Source organism: Ceratotherium simum, chromosome 14, assembly GCF_057802395.1.
Source record: "Ceratotherium simum simum isolate JZ-2026a chromosome 14, ASM5780239v1, whole genome shotgun sequence".
Classification (NCBI taxonomy): Eukaryota; Metazoa; Chordata; class Mammalia; order Perissodactyla; family Rhinocerotidae; genus Ceratotherium; species Ceratotherium simum.
The window spans coordinates 55,013,701-55,027,761 of record NC_141913.1 but is presented as its reverse complement, the minus strand read 5'-3'; positions in this window follow the sequence as shown (position 1 = coordinate 55,027,761).

Below are 14,061 nucleotides of genomic sequence, written 5' to 3'. Positions count from 1 at the left end.
GTTGAAACCTAAGTGGAAGCCTGATGAGCATTTTTGGAGCATTTTGTCTACCAAAAGTGAAATGGATGCCAGTCTATTTCACTTCTTTCTTCTTCCTTCCTTCCTTGAACAAGGATGGGAGGCTGGAGACAGAGAAGAATTCTTTAACTGATCATGAGGTCATGATTCAGATGGAAGCCACATTAGGAATGGCGAAGGACCCAGGACCATGACTGGTGCAAGCTTGGTGATGGGAGGAAAAGAGAACTTATCTGGTTACACCACTGCCATTAGGTTTCTCCTGTGCCCTTGTTTATTAGATTGAGAGCTAAAGGCCAATAGAAAGTTATAAGAGTATCTAACTGGAGAAACAATAGGGAATAAATATTAATCAAAACTGATTTTACTCCAGATCCTTATCAACAGGAGAGTCCAGAAGAAACCATGAAATTAAAAACTCCTGAAGCAACCTTCCCCCAATTTTACAGCTTTCTCTTACCATCTCTGTGAGGCTTCTCCTGATTCCCACAAAAACAGTTAACGATACAGCCAAATACTATATTTGTGTACTTATTTACATGTCTGTTTCCTCAATGAACTGTGAATTTCTTAAGGAGATAATATTGTATTTGTCTTCAAATCTTTTGCAAATAAGCAAATAAATTAATGGATAAGTAAATGAAAGTATAGATGGATGTTCTATGAAAGCCATTGAAGAAGACAAAAATGAGAGTATCTCAGAATTGAACAAGTTGTAGAGAAAATAAATTGGAAAGATATACCTTTAAAATACAGAATAAGTATATGGTGATATTTAAACTTCTCCTAATACTGTTTTTTTCTACTTTTATAAATTGAAAGAATTAATAATGCCAATGTCACCTATATGTGCCTCCCACTGCCAAAGTAATAAAAATAGAAATACTGATAAAGGAAGACAAATAGAAAAGATTTTCTGTGGACCTTAGTAACTATTTGAATTCAGCTGTACCGTTATATCTTAATTGCTACCGTTTTAATGGCTTTAACAATATTTGTGGAATTATTCTAAAACAACATATAACTGTCTCAGTAACTGAAAATTTCTGGCAAGGAAGCCAATTTTGGTTTTGATTGAAATGTATTAGGTGATTTGAAAGCACAGATTAGAAATGTGTATGCATGAAATCATAGAGTACACTGTGCTTTTACAAATGCATCCATTATTAATCAAGAGAAACCAGCCAGGAAGACACCATCTTTTATTAAACTAACTTATGCCTAGTCGCACACAGCAGTTACATAAATCTGAATGTCAATATGTGAGTCTTATTGCAGCATTATAGAAAACATTTTCTTCTCTCTCACTATATTAGAAGTAGGAATTATGTCTCATGATGTCTGGAATTTCTTCACAAACACAATGCATATTTTTTATGAAAATGTTTAAGTTGTAACACAAAGCCAACTTTATACATATTTTGTCAACTGAGGGAAAAGTTAAGAAGAAATTGTAACAAAAATAAATCTGATCTACAATATAACATCCTTAAAAAAGAAAGATCCTGATCTCTGACAGACCTGGGTTCAAATATCAGTTGTGTGTGCTCAGAGTTAGATCTCTGAGCCTCAGTTCCTTCATTGATAAAATGGATATTATAATCTATGGAGAAATTCTAAGGGTTAAGAGAACATGAACATAAAATACTTAAACAGTACCTAATACTAAATAAATTAAAGCTATCATTAGCAGTAATTATTTTAAAAAGCAGTTATGTTGATCTAACTGCAATGTCTACAAAATAGTTTTAAAGCAAATTTTTATATTCTAAGTAGGAACATGAAGCAAATGTCGGCTTGGCCCGGATATGACTTATTTCACTACCTCCCTAAGTGGTAGCTTCGTAGCTGTAATATTCTGTCACCCAACACTTGGGCTCTGACGAAGACAATTTGACACATTACATATGCTTATAATAAACATATGATGAATTTATCTTTGTGAGACTTTGAACATTTTAGGAACATTCCTTGGGAATACCTACTTATAGAAAAAATGGCCCAGAGAAAATACTTTCTTTTTAAATAATCAGATATATTTTACATAATTAGGATTAAAAATTTAGTCATTGGATTTTGATCAAGCTCATAGGCGAATTGAATGGTTAACTGTTCTTTCCTTGGTTAATAACGGTGCAATGTGCTTCACTTTTTGGGGAGGATTTCTCAACTCAACACTGTTGACGTTTGGACCGGATAACGCTTTGTTATGTGGGGCTATCTTGTGTTAGGTGTGAGGTGTTTACCAGCATCCCTTTGCCTCTACCCACTAGTTACTAGTAGCACATCCAAATTGTGACGACCAGAAATGTTTCCAAATGTCACCAAAGGGGCAAAATCACTATCAGCTGAGATCCATTGTTCAGAATGATGAACTGGAGTGGAAAGACGAGACTAAGACATGGCTTAGCTCTGCTAATAACCAGCTACCAACTGTGGCCTCGGATAAAGTGACTCCATCATTTTAAGCCTTGTTTTCCTCATATATATAAAGTGAGGAAATTAGACTAGAAAATCTTACTAAAATATTAAGTGTCTTAATCTCTCTCTCTCACATATACATAGACACACAAACACACACACACACCCTACCACTCTACTCACATCTTTCAAACATTGTCACTCATGTAATCTGCATGAATTAGGGTACCAAATGCACAAGGAATGAGAACAAAAATTTTACAAAACCCATTTCTAACACAGGGAAGCAGTGTCACAGTGCTATAATTAATTTTTCTTAGCTACATCAACTCCAGGATTACCACATACACAGAAACAAAAACACTTCTCCTTGATACATCTAAATTGATAAGGCCAAGAATTGTTTTTTCTCAAAAGAACACAACTCAATAGTCACTACCTTGAGGAAAAGTGCTTTTTACCACTCAGGAACTATATTAAATTACAATTTAACTTGTTGACCAAACTGAGGAAAGGGAGTCCACATAGAGAAAAATTAATTTTACTAAGTTGATTTAGGAAACGTATATTATTTCTGAATACTTAAACTGCAACCATTGGACATCCCTTGCTAAATAATCTCACTCAAGACAGAACTAATCCTCCTCAATGCGTAACTGTTCTGATTAATGTTAATACATGTTCTTGGTGTCAGTAGTAAACTACTACTTGCTAAGGCTTATGAATAAATTTTCTCCACATAGCACGACTTTCCTTTCCTATTTTCAAAATGGGTTTTAGCAAATCTAGCCTTTTGGAATTCTTATAAAAAAGAATTACCTGCACTCTGTGAAAGAAAAAAAATTTTATTTCCTTACATTGTAAAGGGTTGCCATTTTTTAGTCATATGCCCCAGCTACAAATAAAAACGCAAAAAAAATGACCAAAACACAACAATGCTTCATAGCATAATCTACTGTTTTAAAGAAGATTTGAATCAAGTCCTAAGAGATCTGGGTTTGTTCTTGATACCAACATGTCACCTATGTTAGACCATATATTTAACTTCACTGAAAGAAAATTTGAGCAATAAAAATGTATATATGTATAAAATTATTATTTTTCTCACGTTATAAGGATCTCTATAAATGGCAAAAATACTCTTTGATAAGAACAATGTCATCTATTATAATTATGAGGCATGAATTCTTAAAGTATTGTATTCAACCAGCCTTTCAATTCTTTGTAGCATGCATTATTATCACAATATTAACCAAGATTGAAGACTCTTAATAAATATTTAAAATTCAGAGTATATTTGAGGTAAACCAATGCAGTTCAAGGATTAAAGTTCCTATGAGACAGACTGTGATTTGTGATTATCGAAGTATTAGACTACTAAGTATTATTTAGATCACTAATACTAAGTATTAGATTAATACTAGATTAATAACCATGATTATCAAAATATTAGAATAGTTATAAAATTTCCTTTCAAAAAAGAGCAAAACATGGAGTTTAGTTTCAAATGTCAATTTTTAAACCTGAGACAAGGTATTTCATGAAACTCATAAATGGTGTCAGCAGACTTTAGTTTAATACAGTGGACTCCAAATACGTGTTTTCCTCTCTTCACACCCTATATCCCACTGGCATAACAAAAAAGTGATGTTGTTGTTCTTGTTTTAAAAATAAACCCATAACAGTGCTGAAATCAAAAAAGAGTGCTTATATCAGAAAAGATATTTTTGGAAATTTCTAAACATCAAAAGTATAGGGGATCTGATGACAGGAAAACCAAAGCAAGGGAAACTACAAAACCCAACATCCAAGAGAGATGGCTGCCACAAGGTAAAATTCCGTGTTCCCAGACTGCCCAGGAGAAAACCTATGTTCAGTTTAAACCCACACCGATGGGGTACTCTTCACCAAGATCATCCTGCACCACCTGCCTAACCACAGGGCCGGGGCATCCCACCTCTCCTTCTCACACACACAGCAGCCGCTTGGAAGACAGAGTCGAATGCCTACAGAAATGACTTTTAAGTCCACCAGAAAACTATTAGAAATACTGAACAGCTACAGCAAAGTTGCAGGGTACAAAATCAACATACAAAACTCAATTGCATTTCTATACACTAATAATGAACTAGCAGAAAGAGAAGTCAATAATATAATCCCATTTACAATCGTAACAAATGAATAAAATATCTAGGAATAAATTTAATCAAGGAAGTAAAAGACATCCACTGAAAACTATAAGACATTATTGAAAGAAATTGAAGATGACACTAAGAAATGGAAAGATATTTCATGCTCATGGATTGGAAGAATAAACATAGTTAAAATGTCCATATTACCTAAAGCAATCTACAGATTCAATGCAATCCCAATCAGAATCCCAGTGACATTCTTCATGGAAATAGAACAAAGAATCCTAAAATTAAATGGAACAACAAAAGACTCTGAATAGCCAAAGCAATCCTGAGAAAAAAGAACAAAGCTAGAGGCATCACAATCCCTGACTTCAAAATATAATCCAAAGCTATAGTAATCAAAACAGTATAGTACTGGCAGAAAAACAGACACACAGATCAGTGGAATAGAATTGAAAGCCGAGAAATAAAACCATACATCTATGGACAGCAAATCTTCAACAAAGGAGCCAAGAACATACTATGGAGAAAGGAAAGTCTCTTAATAAATGGAGTTGGGAAAACTGGACACCCACACTCAAAACAATGAAAGTAGACCATTATCATACATCATACACAAAAATTAACTCAAAATGGATTAACCACTTGAATGTAAGACCTGAAACCATAAAACTCCTAGGAGAACACTCTTTGACATTGGTCTTTGACATTGGTCTTAGCAGTATCTTTTCGAATACCATGTCTACTCAAGCAAAAGAAAACAATAAACAAATCAGACTAAAAAGCTTCTGCAAGGCAAAGGAAACCATGAACAAAATGAAAAGACAACCCACCAACTAGGAGAAAATATTTGCAAATCATATACCCTACAAGGGGTAATTTCCAAAATATATAAAGAACTCATATGACTCAACAACAAAAAAAAAAACAAACAACCTGATCAAAAAATGGGTAGAAGATATGAACAGATATTTTTCCAAAGAAGATATACAGATGGCCAACAGGCATATGAAAAGATGCTCAACATCACTAATTATTAGGGAAATGCAAATCAAAACTACAACGAGATATCACCTTATACCCATCAAAATGGCTATAATTAACAAGATAAAACATTTAAAATGTTGGAGAGGATGGGGAAAAAGGGAACGATCATACACTGCTGGTGGGAATGCAAACTGGTGCAGCCGCTGTGGAAAACAGTATGGAGATCTCAAAAAATTAAAAATAGAGATACCATACAATCCAGCTATCCCACTACTGGATATTTATCCAAAGAACATGAAATCAACAATTCAAAGAAATTTATGCATCCCTGCGTTCATCGCATTATTCACATTATTCACAATAGCCAAGACATGGAAGCAACCCAAGTGCCCATCAACTGATGAATGGATAAAGAAGATGTGGTATATATATACCATGGAATGCAATAAACATGAAAAAATGAATGATATTCTTTTTTTTCTAAGACTTAAAAGGAATAAGTTTACCTCAGGATTTCATTTAATTCTGGTTAATCATTATTGATGAATTCAAATCTTTTATATCTGACTATTGGAAATCAGAGAGTTAAAATGGCATCTGTGAACTGTGGGAGAAGAATATTCCTCTGGTCCAGATCTAGCAGGACTGATAATATTAAAACTCTAATGAAAGGCAAAAGATATACAAAAAACATCCTTTTAGTTTAAATTAAAATGAAATGTGTAGTACCATTGGCTACTTAAATAAAGGCACTAATATTTTCATTACATATCTCCCATTACCCAGGCAAAACTTCTATTGACTTTGAAAATCTATGGTAGAGAAGAAAAAAGGAATAGAAATTCATATTTCAAAAAAAATATTTATGAAAGGCAATTTTATTTTAGTATATTCCTACACAATAAGGACATAGAGATGCATATGCTGATTTTTTTCGTGAATTTTAAAATGTCTGAAATCAATAAAAATAGAAACATTTTGGTGATAAGCCAAATAAAAATATATAATTTCATCCCAATCCTACAAGTATAAACATAAAAATATGCGAAAATTGGGCCTCTAAACATTACTAAATACATTTCCAAAAGAATTCAATGATAATGTGTTTGGCAGGATAGTATAAGAACAGGACAACAATTGTTTCTTCAAATAGAAATTGCTTTCTTACTGGCTCAAACTAGTGAAAATTTACCTTTCTGGTTAAATGATAGAAATTAACAAAAGATAGCTATAATAAACTTATCTGTTGATTTCTAAAAACCTTCAAAAATATCTCAATGACTATTATTCTATTTATAATCTCTCTTAGATCTTACAAATTAAAACTAATGTATTTTGTCACTTAATCTACAAGGGCTTGGCAATACACGTTATTATAAAAACTTTTAAAATATCCGTAACCCAATACTTTCGTCTTCTATTTATTCCCCAAATCATTATATAGGCCAAGCTCACATGACAGGCTTTTTGAAAAATAACAAAATAATAATTATATTTTAATATTTTGACAGCATATAGTCATAATTAACCCAAGAAATTATTTTTCACACTGGCTTTCAAAATGTTTTTAAAATAATAGAGTCCCTTCTTTTAAGAATAAAAAAATATATATATTACACAGAAGTCATGTAAGTAAAAGTGGAACTGCTCCCATCAATGCTCATAGGAGGACTTGGATACCCGCCCACTTGGAAATTCTCATCACATCTAATTTCCTCCAACAATGGTCCTTGGGAGGTCATCCATAGACTCCCTAGACTCTAAGGAGCACTTTGGAAAACAACTAATATAATAAAATCATTATTTTACAGATAAAGAATCTTGACTTCAGTGTGGAAAAATTATATGTCCAAATTTTTTTCTGTCCACCCACTTATTCTTCTCTTATTAATTTTCTGAGAACTTAAATACATTTTTATGTGAAAATAATATTTATTATATAAGTAGTGGATCTTTATTTTAAAGAGATCAGAAAATATTAATAAGTACAAATAAGACTATTATCCTTGATCCCCACGATCAGATAAGAAACGAAGACATCTTGTTATGTACCATTCACAACATTGTTAGATAATTACTACAGATGACAGACAAGTTATGCTTCCTCTATCGTGGTGGGTGATGCAGGATACGCTAATCTGAATGTGTTATCCTGTATACCCAAACTTTTATTGATGTGGTAGCGTTTTTCCTTCACCCTTTGTAGGGCCTATGTCTTAGCAAGGCCATCAACGTGCTGGCCACTTCTTCCTCACCTGGTGTAATGACTATTATGTCACTGTTCTGACACTGGTTCCGGTCTCTTCAGACCATATTATGACATAAGATAGAAGAGTTCACATAGATCCGTGGCAAGAGTGTCCATTCTAAGTGAATGCAACGTATTTCTGATGCAAATTACATCAGCAAAAAGGATGGAGTAGAGAACTCTGGAGCTCAGAAACACTGAAAACTTGTTAAAACCGTCAGAATCCACCTGTTGGAACTCTGAAAGATAGGAAAAAGCTTACGGCAACCAAGCAAATATGTAACCAGGAGAAAGTCCACTGAAACAGGGTAGGAGAGCTTTGTGGCTCAAATTCATAAACTAACTTTACTCCTTAAGGGACTATTTAACAAAAAGAACACTAAACCCAAAGGAGCAGAAGGAAGAAAATAAGGAAGCATAGAGCAGCAATAAACAATAGAACAGAAAAATAATGCAGGGCATCAACAAAACCAAAAGTTTGTCTTTTATCTTGGATGATAAAAATGTTCTAAAACTGTGATGATGGTTGCACAACTCTGTGAATACACTAAAGCCACTGAATTATATACTTTAAATGGGTGAACTGTATGGTATGGGAATTATATCTCAATAAAGCTGTTTTATTAAAAAAAACAAAAAGCAGCCCATGTGTGAGGGAACACGTGTGCCTGTTATCAGAGCTCCTTACAATCAATAGCAAGCCTCTGTAGAATTACTAACATAACTCACTTCTATAGTATCTATATTTTTCACTGCCTTTTCCTTCCCCCACTGCATGATTTCCTGCTTCTCTACTTTAGTAATCTCCAAACATTTTTGATTATGCAACCATCAGCAAATTATACTTGGTATGAAGCCACAATATAATTGCATGTATTCATTTATAATATATATTCATGTACTCTTGTGCCAATATATGATGTATCTTATTATGCTATGAAAATACAAATTTAAGAAAGATGAGATTTAAAAATGTAAATAACTATTTATTATTCTCTTTATACTTTCCAGTTGCCTAAGCAATCCACCCACCTACTACGTGGAAAGGATATAATTCCCAGTGTGCACTGTTCGTAGATTTTCTATTGTCATATTCCCTCATAATTCTTTTCTGAAGAGGACTATACTTTTTATAATTTCCTGCTATACTGCCAGCTCACACACCTATATAAAGACACGAACACCTACGTGTGCACAAAAATTTCCTGCCAGAATAAATTTTTGGCATTTGCATTCTTTGTTTACCAGGGTACTGGGGGACGAAAGCAAGGCATTTGGGAACAACATCTGCTAACCTCTTAGAAAAACACTTGAGAGTGGCTGTCCAGTTCTCTGGGCAGTATATGTCATTAAACAGGAACACATAGAGCATCTTTGTACTGTCATTAAGAACAACCTCTATCAAAATTTAGGATCAGTCAGATGGGGAAGATTAGTCATTCACATACCCACTCTATCTGCCCTATAAGGGTCTTCAATTCTTCAAAATTCTGGCCCTAGGTTTTCTCAGGTTTTGTTTTGTTCCTGTGGTTCCTTGAGTTTTGCCCTTTTTCTTTGCAGTGATAAATTTGCAAAGGATGCTATACTCAGAAATTATTTTGACCAGCAGTCATAACTACTTCTTTACAGTAGTGCTCCTCCAACTCTGTGCCTTCCGTCAGAGCAGCTCCCAGGCCTTGTTCACCTTTTATCCCCTGTTTCCAGAACATTGGCTTGATAAGCACTAGGTTTTTAATAAACATATTTTGAATAAGCATATGATTTACTCAATCAGTTATGCATCAGGGATTTGGATAGTTTTTTTTTAACATAAACATATTTCAATTAATTCAGTGACTTTGGGGAAAGTTTCTCACATCACTGTGACTTGATCTTTATTTGAATGTTTCTTATGAAAAAAAAGAAAAGATTTGGTCTGATGATATCCACAATCCTGTTCATCTTTGATTTTGCCGCATCTGGTGAGACAGCAAACTAGAACTGGGTACATCTCACACCAAATGGTGGCAGCTACTCAATGATAAATACAAGATCGTCAGAGGTAAAAGAAGGCATTCTTGGCAATGAGATTCACACAAAACTGGTGGATATTCAATATGAACTCATAAAAAGTAAATCAGTTGACAAAAAACAAATGACAAAACTTAGATAAAGCTAGATGATGTTATACTTGGAATATTAATCAAGAAAATTTCTTCACTGGCAAATAAAGATTTTGGACCCAGTAACCAGTAACTTTTGTCATTGATTAAAAGAAATATTCTAGGACAGTTAGGCATATGGGGAGGGAAAATATCGATTTTCTCCGGATCCTCAAGTATATCAAACTATAATAAAGTTGTTTTTCTACTATTAGATTGTATGTGCAAATATCTTGAGTTATGTCTCTCATTTCCTTGCCAGAAAGTGCTACCTAATGTGTTAAACCTATGGAGCGGTGGTTAACTAATATCCTCACACAAGTCCTATCGTTCTAAACTAGTTTCTAATCTAGTACCTCCAACATGCCAGCAAATTACTTCGTAATAAGAATTTTCCTTTAAAAGATCAAAGAAGTATTTCCGTTTAATTCATTGCAATATGCTTGTCAACCTTGAATCTTTCTTTTGCCCCTTGAGAATTGAACTGTAATAACTGTGTTTGATGTATTTAAGAAACTGTTCTTAGTTTTTGTTTGTTTTTTTTCACTCCCAGGCAAGGAATTCTTAGAGTTACTCTTTAATCTGCTTAATTTGAGGCACATGACATTGAGTCCTTTGTTTTGGATAGTTTATCACTTACACCATCTTTAAAATTCTATATGCTATGAAATAGTTTTCTCTCTCTGGCAGCATAGTGATCTAAATACTCCCTTAAAACTCTACTAATGATAAGATTTTAAATAGCTAGGATAAAAAAGAAACAACGTTTTGCTGAACGGTAAAGAAAGTAAGAAATATCAGGCCAAACATGAAAGTTAGAAATCAAGGAGGAAAATAGTACTAATATCAGCTTTCGTTGTGAAGCAATTGTCCTAAAATCGGTAACCTTGAGCCTCCATTTTGAGGACTTCTCAGGATACAGGAGAGAGGAAAGCCTAGAACCTGTCAAGGAGGGAATCTAATAGCCGAGATCTTCACACTGCACTGGAACTTCAGATAGCTATCCTTCAGCACAAACGTAAATGATCGATTAGCCTGCTAATCGCTGATGCAGAACGTAAATGACCAACTAACATCTGCCTGTCTTGAGCTTGTTTTGAATGTTGGAGATGGAAGTATTCCCTGAATATCTGGAAGCAGAAACTGGATCTGCATGAGTTTGCAGCTCAACTTCCCATGACCTGCTTGGTCTAAAAATTCTCAGCAAATTTATTTTAAAATGGTTCTGAATTGAAAGTACTCCCAGACCTCAAACAGTTCTCACAGATAAAGTTCCAAGGGAAATGATCTACACACACACATACACGGAGCACAAAATATGAGTATACATTACGTGATGAGTGGAAACAGGAAAAAAAATAGAGTATAGTAGAAACTAGAAAGACTTCATGTATTAGAATTATTTGAGACAGACTAAAAGCAATTATGTTCAATGTGCGTCAATGTCTTAAAGATATAAGCAAAATCAAGAGATTATGAAAGTTGTCCAAGTAGTTTTTAAGTAAACAAAGAGACATTCTAAATATAAAAGCTAAATGATCAAAATTTTTAAAATTCATACGAAGTGGTTAACCAGCAGATTAAACCCAGGCTAGGTGGCAATTAGTGAACTTGAAAATAGAAGCAAAAGAAAAATCTAGAATGCACTCCAGAATAAAAGATATGGAGAATATGAAATAGAGGTTAAGAAATATGCAGGATGATGTGGGCATATAAAACACATATAATCATAATTCCAGAAATAGAACACAGAGAGAATGGGGGAAAGAAATAATAAAAAAAAATATATTACAATAGAATTAGAGTATCATCATTCTGTGTATCACTAAGTAATAATGAATCCAGGAAATAGTTATCAACGGCTAGCAACATCACACAAGGAGAGCCATCCAGTTATTACGTGTCTCCTGATGGAAGTATCCAACAATTCTTGTATAGAAGTTTTTGGCACTTCTCGACAAAAAAAAAAGAATCTAAACCAAATAAAACCTCTAAATCTAACATTTAGTTTATAAGCAACTCAGGGAAGAGAAGAAAATGAAATTCTATACATGGTTACATCAACAAATAAATTTCAAGGGAAAAAGAAAGAACAGGGATATATAAATTAAAAGAAACTTAAAATATGTATCAGCCAAATGCAATGAATGGATCTTATCTGGATCTAATTCTAAAGAAAAAAACATAAAAAATAAGCTCATATAATAAAAGGAATTTGGCACCATCCAGCAAAATTAAATATACCTTGTACTTTTTCATGCAATAGAAAAACCCCTTTTAGAAATATATACCAAAAATAAACTGGTGAAGATACAAAAGGACATATACAAATCACCATTAATTACAGGAATAGTTGAAAAAGCAGATTGGAAGTAGCACAATTATTTGTCAATATTAGAATGGATGAATAGGTAGTAGCATATTAACACAAGAAAGTATGTCCAGTTATAAAAAGAAATGAGGAATTTTCTATTCTTGACAATAAAGTTATGTCTAGGATATAGTGTTAAAAAAACGGAAGAAAACACAGAAAAGAAAGTATGGCATGCCACAATTTATCTAGGAAAGGCAAGACACAAATATATACATATATTTTAATATATAATATAATACATACATATAATATATTTTGTATATTATATACTAAAAATAAATGGATAAACTATACTATTTTAAGTGAAAACTGTGAGTGGTATTGATTATATAACCAATATACATTAAAAATTAAAGGGTAAAACATAATATTTTTTAAATGACAACTATTGGGGTTATTGGATGGGGAGAATAGGATAGAGGTTAAACTTCTTTGAGTGCATCTTGTTTACTAGATTCGACTTTGGGACAATGTAAAATTAAATTAAAAAGCAATAAATCTCTAAAACAAACAAAATGAAACAAATGAACTTATGTTACTTATATGTTCAGTTAGTGGCATAAGTACACAGTGATTAATAATTCCAAGTTATTTAAATCATGATAATTTGACCAAAAAAACTGCAAAAAATTTAAACTATTTTCAGTTATCATATTCTTGGTAGTTAGCATTGCTACTCTGAGATTGCTGTGTGTATATGATAAATAAAGCAAATGAGAAATTATGTGATCTGTGATATGCTAATGCTACCATTCTCAGTGTCTTCAAGAACCAAGATTTGCAATATGGGAGAAAAGAGATACAGATGGAAGACGGAAGAGGTCAGTAGAAATCCTAGTCCTGATTGCTAATGGAAGTATCAGAGATAATTCATTTTGTATTTTATACAAATATATATGTAATTATTATATATAACTATATATAAAAGTATATAGTTTATAAAACTGTATATAGTTACATATATATAAACACACATACATATATATACACACATATACATACACATATGTTTATCTTAGCTTTGTTAAATGAAAGGCTCTAGGAATAATGACAATCCTGGTAGCAGAGATTATCTCTAACACAAAAAAAATGGTCTTCAAATACAATTTCTCACTTAAAGGAACCAGAATAAAGAGATAGAACAATTAAGCATCGATATAAATAATAACTTCAATGTTGCCTATTGGAGGATGCTAGTGAACCATTGCCCCAATTTTAAATTTTATTGTCTTTGAATGTTTCCTTTTTTATCAGATTTTTAAACTAATAACACTATAGTCACTTTTACTTGACTCTTTAACAAAAAATAAGTACTATTTAAAGAAAAGGTGTACATTTTTGCAAACATTTTTTCTCTTAAGCACAAGCAAAATTTCAATCAGGCAGAATTCATGCCTAAATTGATGGATATAATATTTGACTAGAATAATTGTGATATTATTACTGTTCTTCTTGTTCAAAGAAAGGAATGGATATTTGAAGAAGAGAATATTTAGTCAAAACTAAGTATGTGCTAATGTGAAAATCAGTTATGCCATCTTACTGTTTTTCCATTCAAATATTTTAATATCAGTGAACATCAAACATGCTTTTATTTCAGACAACTATCTTTAAAACGAAAGAATAGGAGTCAGCTCTGTAGCGTAGTAGTTAAGTTCATGCACTCTGCTTCGGCAGCCTGGAGTTCACAGGTTCGGATCCCGGGCATGGATCTATACACCACTTGTCAAGCCATGC